We start from the raw sequence: 8084 nt of genomic DNA, 5'->3' as shown, positions 1-8084 counted from the left end.
TAGCTTGCAATCTCAAACATATCTAAGGATGCAGACAATACATTGCATATTTAGCACTGGTGTGTGAACTTGTGACAGCGAAGTCCAACATTTAATTGTTTGCCTACAATATGCACTAGCCGAATAGGTGAACAATAGTATTGTAGGTATGCGTTATGAATATATGTATTGTAGGCCAATAAGATTATGGTTGGAACAGTCATGTCCAACCCTTCCAAGTTTTCCTATAATTTTCACTGGTCTAATAGGTGAACAATAGAACTGTAGGTTTGCATTCTGCAGATGTACCTATGGAGAAGTCATAAAATATAGTGCTACATTATTTATCCTTATGCATCTTCCTACCCTTCCATTTATAGAGACCACTGAAGATGGTTCCAAAAGTTGGTTTCACTAAACAAAGTTCTTATTGTTCAATGATCATCTATGACTGTGTCATATATAATAAATGAAAATCCAATGGCCAATCCTCTGCATCCTCATGAAAATGCTATTGTGAAATGTAATAGGCATGGGTCCAAAGGTTAAATAAAGGTCACTTAATAGAAAGATCATCCTAGAAAAAATAGATATCATATTCATTCAAGAATCAAAGCTTGATGAAAGCAGGATGGAAGACATCAAAAGGAGAATATAAAAGAATGTTAAAAAAATCTCTATAAGGGCCAGAGGGCAGAAGTGGAGGGATAGCTACATGGATGACCTTGGAATATTGGATGTTTTGGATGTTAATAAAGGTAGATTCAGATAACCTTAATGTTCCCTCCAAAATATGGGACAAACATTTCTATCTCACTAATGTTTATTAGTTTATGGTCTTGTTTTAACAATCCTCAAACATAATTGCTAGAATATGTTATCTAGAGAGAGAAAGTCTTGAATAACTTATAATGGATTGTTGGTGGGAAGTTGAACATAATTCTAGGGGTGCATGAGAAGAAAGGTTGGTTGCAGCCTGTATGGAAATCCAACTTCAATTTTGTATGATTTTATCCAAAAGGATTTGCACATTGACATTACCCATAGAAATGGATATTTCACTTGGAATAAAAAGATAAATGGGAAAGGTTTTGTTATGAAAATATTACACATATTTCTTCTTAACAAAGACTGGATAGAGGGTGATTTTGACTTAGATTCTCTCATCCATAGAGGAACCCTCTCAAATCATTAGTAGTTCAAACCCTCTTAGATCTTTGGGTGATCTCTCTAATCATAGAAAACGCTGACAAACCACACAATGACCCCTTGAAATTAGAGCTTATGTGGCCCTCTCACTCTGATTTCCTTGTTAAAATTTAGAAGTTGTGGCAAGATTATCAACTGGTGGGATCCAAAATCTTTATCATGCAAAAGAAACTCCAACATCTCAAAAATCCAAACTAATAGTTTGGAACAAGAAGATCTCTCATAATACTCTTAAAAGAGAAGAAGGTATTGAAGCTACGAATGCAAACCCTTCAATCATCTCTTGAAATAGTGATATTATCAATAGATTTTTGAAAGGGAAGGAATCCTTGGATTTAGGAATGCAAACCCTTCAATCATCTCTTGAAATAGCGATCTATCTCTAGATTTTAAAAATAAGGAAGTTTATCCAATAGCCATGTTGGAGGAGAGCTTTAGAAAAAAGATGAAATTTTCTTGTGTCATAAATATAGAGTTCATTGCCTTCAAGTAGTGGGCCTTAACTTTATATTCTTTCATAATCCTGTGTTGGTCGAAAATCAATTAAACACATCTCTAAAAAGACAACGAGCACTGTAGACATAATGAAATGGAAAGGCACAATAATCTCTATATGGAAGCAGTAAATTACTTCAAAAAGCTCCTTTCAGAGCATGGAAAGAGTTTTGAAGCAGAAATGACGTAATTCTCAAATTTTCCCAAGCATGGTCTCTAAGAAGGCCATTGAGAACTTGATTAATTGCATTCAAGAGCATGTTATTGATGGGTTCCCTACTGACTTTTTCTAGATGGCATGGGAGATCATTAAAATAGACTTCCTAGAAGCTGTTGAAGAATCGAAGAAATAAAGGGTTATTCTCAAAGCTTTAAACACAAATTTTCTAATAAAAAACACCCCATAGGAATGAGCTTTGAGTTTTAATAGCTTCAAGGAAATATCCTAATGCAAATTTTCAATTAAGATTATAACCAGGATTATCACTTTGTGATTTAAGACGAGTATTGATTTCAGATGAACAAGGAGATTTTCGAGGACACCAAATATTCAATTTCCTTGTGATATTCCAAGAAGTCAAACACTCTCTAAATACTAGGAGGATGTGATGTTCTCAAGATTGATCTAGCTAAAGCCTACAATAAGATTAGATGGGACATTCTTCATGGAATTCTACCTGAACTAGTTTCTCAGCCCAATAGGTCAAATGGGAGTAACATTTATTTTCTTTTGCCTCCATTGATCTTCTCGTCAATGAGGGTCCCTATGATTTCTTCAAGGTCTCTCGAGGACCTCAGCAAGGTTTCCCTCTCTCCCTACTCATTTTCACTATTCTCATGGAACCGGTTGGTAGAACTTTGGTTAAGGACACTTGGTAGACCCAGTGAAAGATTCCACCCTAGTTAGTAAACCTACTCTGAGGTCTTTCTGTTCCCATTATGAGGTTATTCTATCATTTTCTGAGTTATGGTTGGAAAGATCCTTGAGACAAGGTTGTTCATACCCTGAAGGCACATTCAAGGCACTTTATCAGTTTATGTGGAACTCCGCCACATTCCCTGAGGCAAATTATGTATTGCTGAGATTTGGTGAAAGCTTTCTTGATGTTTCAGTGAAGCAAGAATACATCTACAAAGTGATCCTAAACTAGAGTTTCTCTTTCCACACATAATTATGCAGATCATTTTAGGTTATGCAGGTTGTAGAAGAGTACAATTTGACTAGTAATTAAAAAAAGTTTAAACTATTTGACAGAAAATGTTGTGAAATATTGGTGGAACAACTACTGGTTGTTGAATAAGTCAATTCTGTTTATTGTGCCATCGATAGATCATATTATAGTTGACTAGAATATTTTTTGTTTGTAAAGTGATATATGTTGTTGTGTAAATATCTATCGAATTTCTGTTGAAACCCCTAGAATTAAAGCCCTATGAAGGAACAAAAATCACCCTAGGTCACTACAAAATTTACCACAAAAATAAAGAAATATTAATTTAAAGAATACATCGCATTTTATGTTTGATGGGAACAAATAATGAACAAATATATCAGACACCCTATGGTATAAATTTACAGCAAGTCTAGGCAAAAGCTTACAATAATATATCTATCTGACACCCTATGGTATAAATTTACAACAAGCCTAGGTAGAAGCTCTAATAACAAAGATGGATTGTTAGCTTTAAAACTAGTTTTAGGGATGGCAATGAATGAGGGTGTTCAAAAATTCAAAGAATTAGTGATTCTCTGTTAGTCATAGAATGGATGAAGGGGGAAAGGAAATTAGAAAACTTTACTCTAAGCCCCATCTTTGAGGAGATCTTGAATATTAAAAATGTCATAGCTGATGTTTTCTTAATGGATGTTTACAAAGAAAGGATCAGGAAAGAAAACTTATTATCAAAAGAGGTACTGCATATGGCTCCTGGATATTAGCATAGGTGAGAAAATCAAGAAGACAATCTTGTCGAATATGATCCAAGTCCCTTTATGTGAATTCCTATCAATAGAAATCCTTAGAAGTTAGTTTGGAAAAAAATGTTTATTTGTCGAGAGATTCTAACATAGTTGCTCCAACCACAACTACCAAAACCTTAATAGTGATAACTATATTTAGTGACACAGACATACAACCTATTTCATTGTCCCCATCTTTATGTGTTCTTTGCGAGCTAACTCCAAAACCTTTGATCATTTCCTTCTATAGTGCACCTTTCCTAGGGAGGCATCCCAAAATGTGACAGTGGACCTAAGCATTAATCCTGGAAAATTTTGGCAAATAGAGTCACACAACTTGATTTTAAATTAGAGTAGATTCCATCCTGAGACGTGAAGGATGGGTACACACTACTCACAATTGTATACTTTTAGAGTTTTCTAGCAATATTGTTTTTAAAAACTATACATTTGAAAGGAAAAACATTTATTCTTAACAATGAAATTCCTAGTATGTAAAGAAACTACTTGAGATTTAGCACTTTGTTGACAACGTTGTTGTAATTTTCCCCCAAAAAAGACATAACCTGTAATATATGCTACAACTTGCAATATTCCAGAGGTTCTCTTTCCTGGGTATGCCATTCCCTTTCAGATGTCAACTAGAAATTGCCCAGCTAAAATCTAGTGCTTCTCACTAGTATTGACATCATTCTACCAAATTTTGTTAAAATTCATTTTTATTGTGCTTCTAAGAATAACCAGAGCATTGGCCATTTCACTCATAAAGAAATTTTATGTACATTCCCTTCTATAGAAGAGAAGGAATGAATTTAATATTAATGCCCTTGATCCAAGGACATGTTGTTGAGCAACATGTCAACGACAGGTATGTTTACATATCAGGATAAGAAATAAAATATGAATGAAAATTGAGTGCTTGTTTGTAGCCAAATGTGTGGATAATGAATCAAATGATTATGTGCATTGCTTTGCCACACTTATTTTACAATGGATTTAATACATTGGGTATTTAAGTGAGATCGCATATACATTTTGTGATTATTGTAAAGTATTGTTGAAGCCCCGAAAATCGGGTCGACAACAAGGGGGATACCCACCCGGTCCGGACCTTGGTTGGCAGCTCCTTATCCGTTTGGTATAGCGGGTCTGACTGGGGATAATGGGACCAGTTTCCCAATCTAAGGGGGTGTGTGTGTGTGTAGAGTTGGATGATGCTGATCTAAGAGTATTTTAAGCTAACTTAATTCAAACTTCTAAACTAACTATATGCTATTGTAATCTAATAAGAAACAACACATCTACTCTATGCTAACCCGGGGTGTATTTCTTCTATTATGCGATCTAAAGAGATTTCGAACAATAACTGGTAATAAAGATCATTCAGCTATCATAAGAATAGAAATCAATTAAGATAAACCACTTTGCATAAAAAGTTAAGCAAAACAGTTGTGAACAGCATACCGCATAATAAGTTATTCATATATCAAGCACAAATAAATGACTCCACCTACAGAAGTGCCAAATGGTAACCCACACATTCATGCATTAACATATAAACAACTGAAAACTGCATATCACTTTAAGAATATAAGCAGAAATTGGTCAAGAGATAAAAGTACCATTTATGACTGGTTCCACTCATAAGCTTCAAGCAATAACGATTTATCTCTACTTGTTCTAACATCTACTAAGAGTACAAAAGTGCAACATCAGTAGCAGACATTAAATGCAAACATTGATAAATCTCGATCCATCCATTCATCAAAAACCCCCTCCGAGGGTGCAAAAGTGCATGTTCTGAGGACAAGTTTTTTGACAAATTTCCAGACCCTTCTCCAAATGCCTGAGAAGGGTTTAAATACTACTAACTAATTAATCTTAATTACATAAATTTAGGACACGGCTTCAAATGACCACCCTTCTACTAAAGCAAATTTATTTCTAAAAATTGAATCTAATTTCTAACCGTTTCTGTATTTGCTCCTTAGTGCTGTAAGCAATGCAACGTTCGCCTGGGAAGAGTCGGCTGGTTGTCTTCTCCTTTCGTTCGAGCGATGAAAATAGAAATAACAAGAGCTTGCACCGTTTGCTGACAAACTAGAAGATATTTTCGAAAATCTTCCTCTGGCTTGGTGTATTCGCTGTGTGTATACTTGGTATAACCCAAATTTCTTTCAAACTGATTGTGCTGTTGCTATTTCGGTTTCTGTCCGTGCGAATGACTGAATAAGTTAGGGACTTTGCTCTCTGAACAATTTTCTGTACTGAAAATTGCTTCCGTTCTTTGTTCCAGGATTTTCTGGAGCGTCTTCCCTCTTTAACGTTTTTCTTTTTGCTTTACCCAGTTCGAGCTTCAGGATCTTTTGTAAACATGCTGCTTTTGTGCGCCTTTGACTATGAGTCTTGGATAGTCTATTTCCATCAGTATCTGTTGAGTGATACTCTGGAATCTGCGGTCCTGCTGCATACGGCATCCGTTTGCGAAGGCATCTCTTCTCTGTTCTCCGAGTATTGACACTTTCCCCTTTTCCTTAGATGTTTCCTGCACATTGATTTATATTAGTTGGTGCCTTACAGTTTACGCAAAGGAAAAGAGTAATGATGAAAAGATTGACATGAAAGCTTTAAGTTCTAATGAATGCATAATCATGACACTCATAATGACTTGAATCTTCGAAAAACACAACACAATCCTTCTTGGATACTTTGGCGTACAATCATTAATTTCTCTTAAGGCGCGCACCCAATTTTGGTCTACAGACAGCTTTCCTTGAACACTATGTCGAAGAAATTTTGCGATGAGTGATTTTTGCGATTCGCATCGCAGTATCGAGGATTGCGATGTCAAGATGTGTCATCGCAGGAATTGATGGTCGCATTCATCGCAGATCGCAAATCGCAGATCGCAAGATCGCAGATCGCGAATCGCAAATCGCGCTTAATCATCCAATCGCTGTGTGCTGCTTATGCGATGTTGCGATATGCGACGTCGCATATCGGCCGTCGGCGATTCCTTAATTTTTCATTTTAAGAGCGCTTCTCAATACATGCGATGCGATGAATTTTGCGTCGCTCCTTCGCAACTTATTATTGCGCATAGGAAAACGCTTCACTCTCTCTTCGCGATGCGATACAGCTTTAGGGAGTCAAAATACAAAAATTTTGATAAAATGTTTTTTTTGGATTTTTTGTTAAGGGTCCCCATTTGCTTGGTGTTATTGCTAATACCAAACAAAGAGGGGGGTTGTTGGTGACCACAACAATGGCGATTCACTGTGAAGAACCAGTTATCTCTGCTTTTCTATTGAACTTCCACTTCCGAAGCAGAAAAATTTTCATATGTCTAAATTTTGTTATGGACAGATAGAGTACATTACTCCTTATCCTATCAATGATACTTTGTCTCAACCTTTTCATATTCCAATTATTTGTTTCCTCAGGCTTAGTTCTTGTATTCACACCAGACATTACTCGGTATTTTTTAAAGATAAAATAAGGTCTTCTCTGCGTGCTGGCTTTTAAAATATGCTCATTTGTCGTAGGTAGAGCCTCTGCTGCCCGCAAGCGTCCATAGCCTCGACAGGGTTACCTGTTATCCATCAATGATCCTTTATCCTGCTTGAGGTTATTTACAACATTTCAGAGAAAAACCCTTTTTGACACTTTTTCCTTTTTCATTCTCTAAAGAACAATGTCTTGGTTTGGTGGCCAAATTATGACACAGTCATTCACTTGATTTACACTTTTGCTGAACAAGCTGGCTCGTGATGAGACCCCTTGTCTTTTGATTGCAACAATCTTGAGTCGTTGCCCTGTTTTGGTAGACAGTATTGGCAAAGTCAACAAGTTATAATATCTGTGATCATGATAAGCCGGCTCGTAATGAGACCTCTTATTCTTTGAGATATAGTGTTTTCTCGGATTGTTCCTCTGAATGCTGTGATTTCCTTTAGCAGGGAGGAAGTCATTGTTTTTCCTTAAGAAAGCTCTGGACGACAATAATAGAGTTTGAAAACAGCAGCTTTACAGAGAATATTTATTTTATTATTGATACCTTTCATTGTGCTGATATAAAACAATTTCTTACCAAAGGTTGCTTTCATCAAAGTTTTTGAGGTTGAAACTAGCATCATGTCTAGGCTAAAGTTAACTCTACCTGTCAATAATAAAAATTAGATTTTTCGAAAAATTTTGCTACTTGTACAAGCGAAAAGCTCAAAATCTGATAGAGAATTGGTGTCTTTTTCATGAACCCTTTTAGTGACCATCTACAACTGGTTTTATTTATAAGAAAGAGAAAAACAAACAAAAACTAAAAACTATCCTACAAAAATAGAAGAGTGATCTTCTATGGAAAATATATTTTAAGAATCTGTCCATTAACAGGCAAAGAATCTCTTCTACCTGCCAAATCCTGCAACACAAACGTCGATGGGCC

Source organism: Pinus tabuliformis, chromosome X, assembly GCF_031772625.1.
Source record: "Pinus tabuliformis cultivar Carrire ecotype Pingquan chromosome X, CPIR1, whole genome shotgun sequence".
Taxonomy (NCBI): Eukaryota; Viridiplantae; Streptophyta; class Pinopsida; order Pinales; family Pinaceae; genus Pinus; species Pinus tabuliformis.
The sequence above is the reverse complement of the archived record's forward strand: the minus strand, read 5'-3'. Positions refer to the sequence as shown.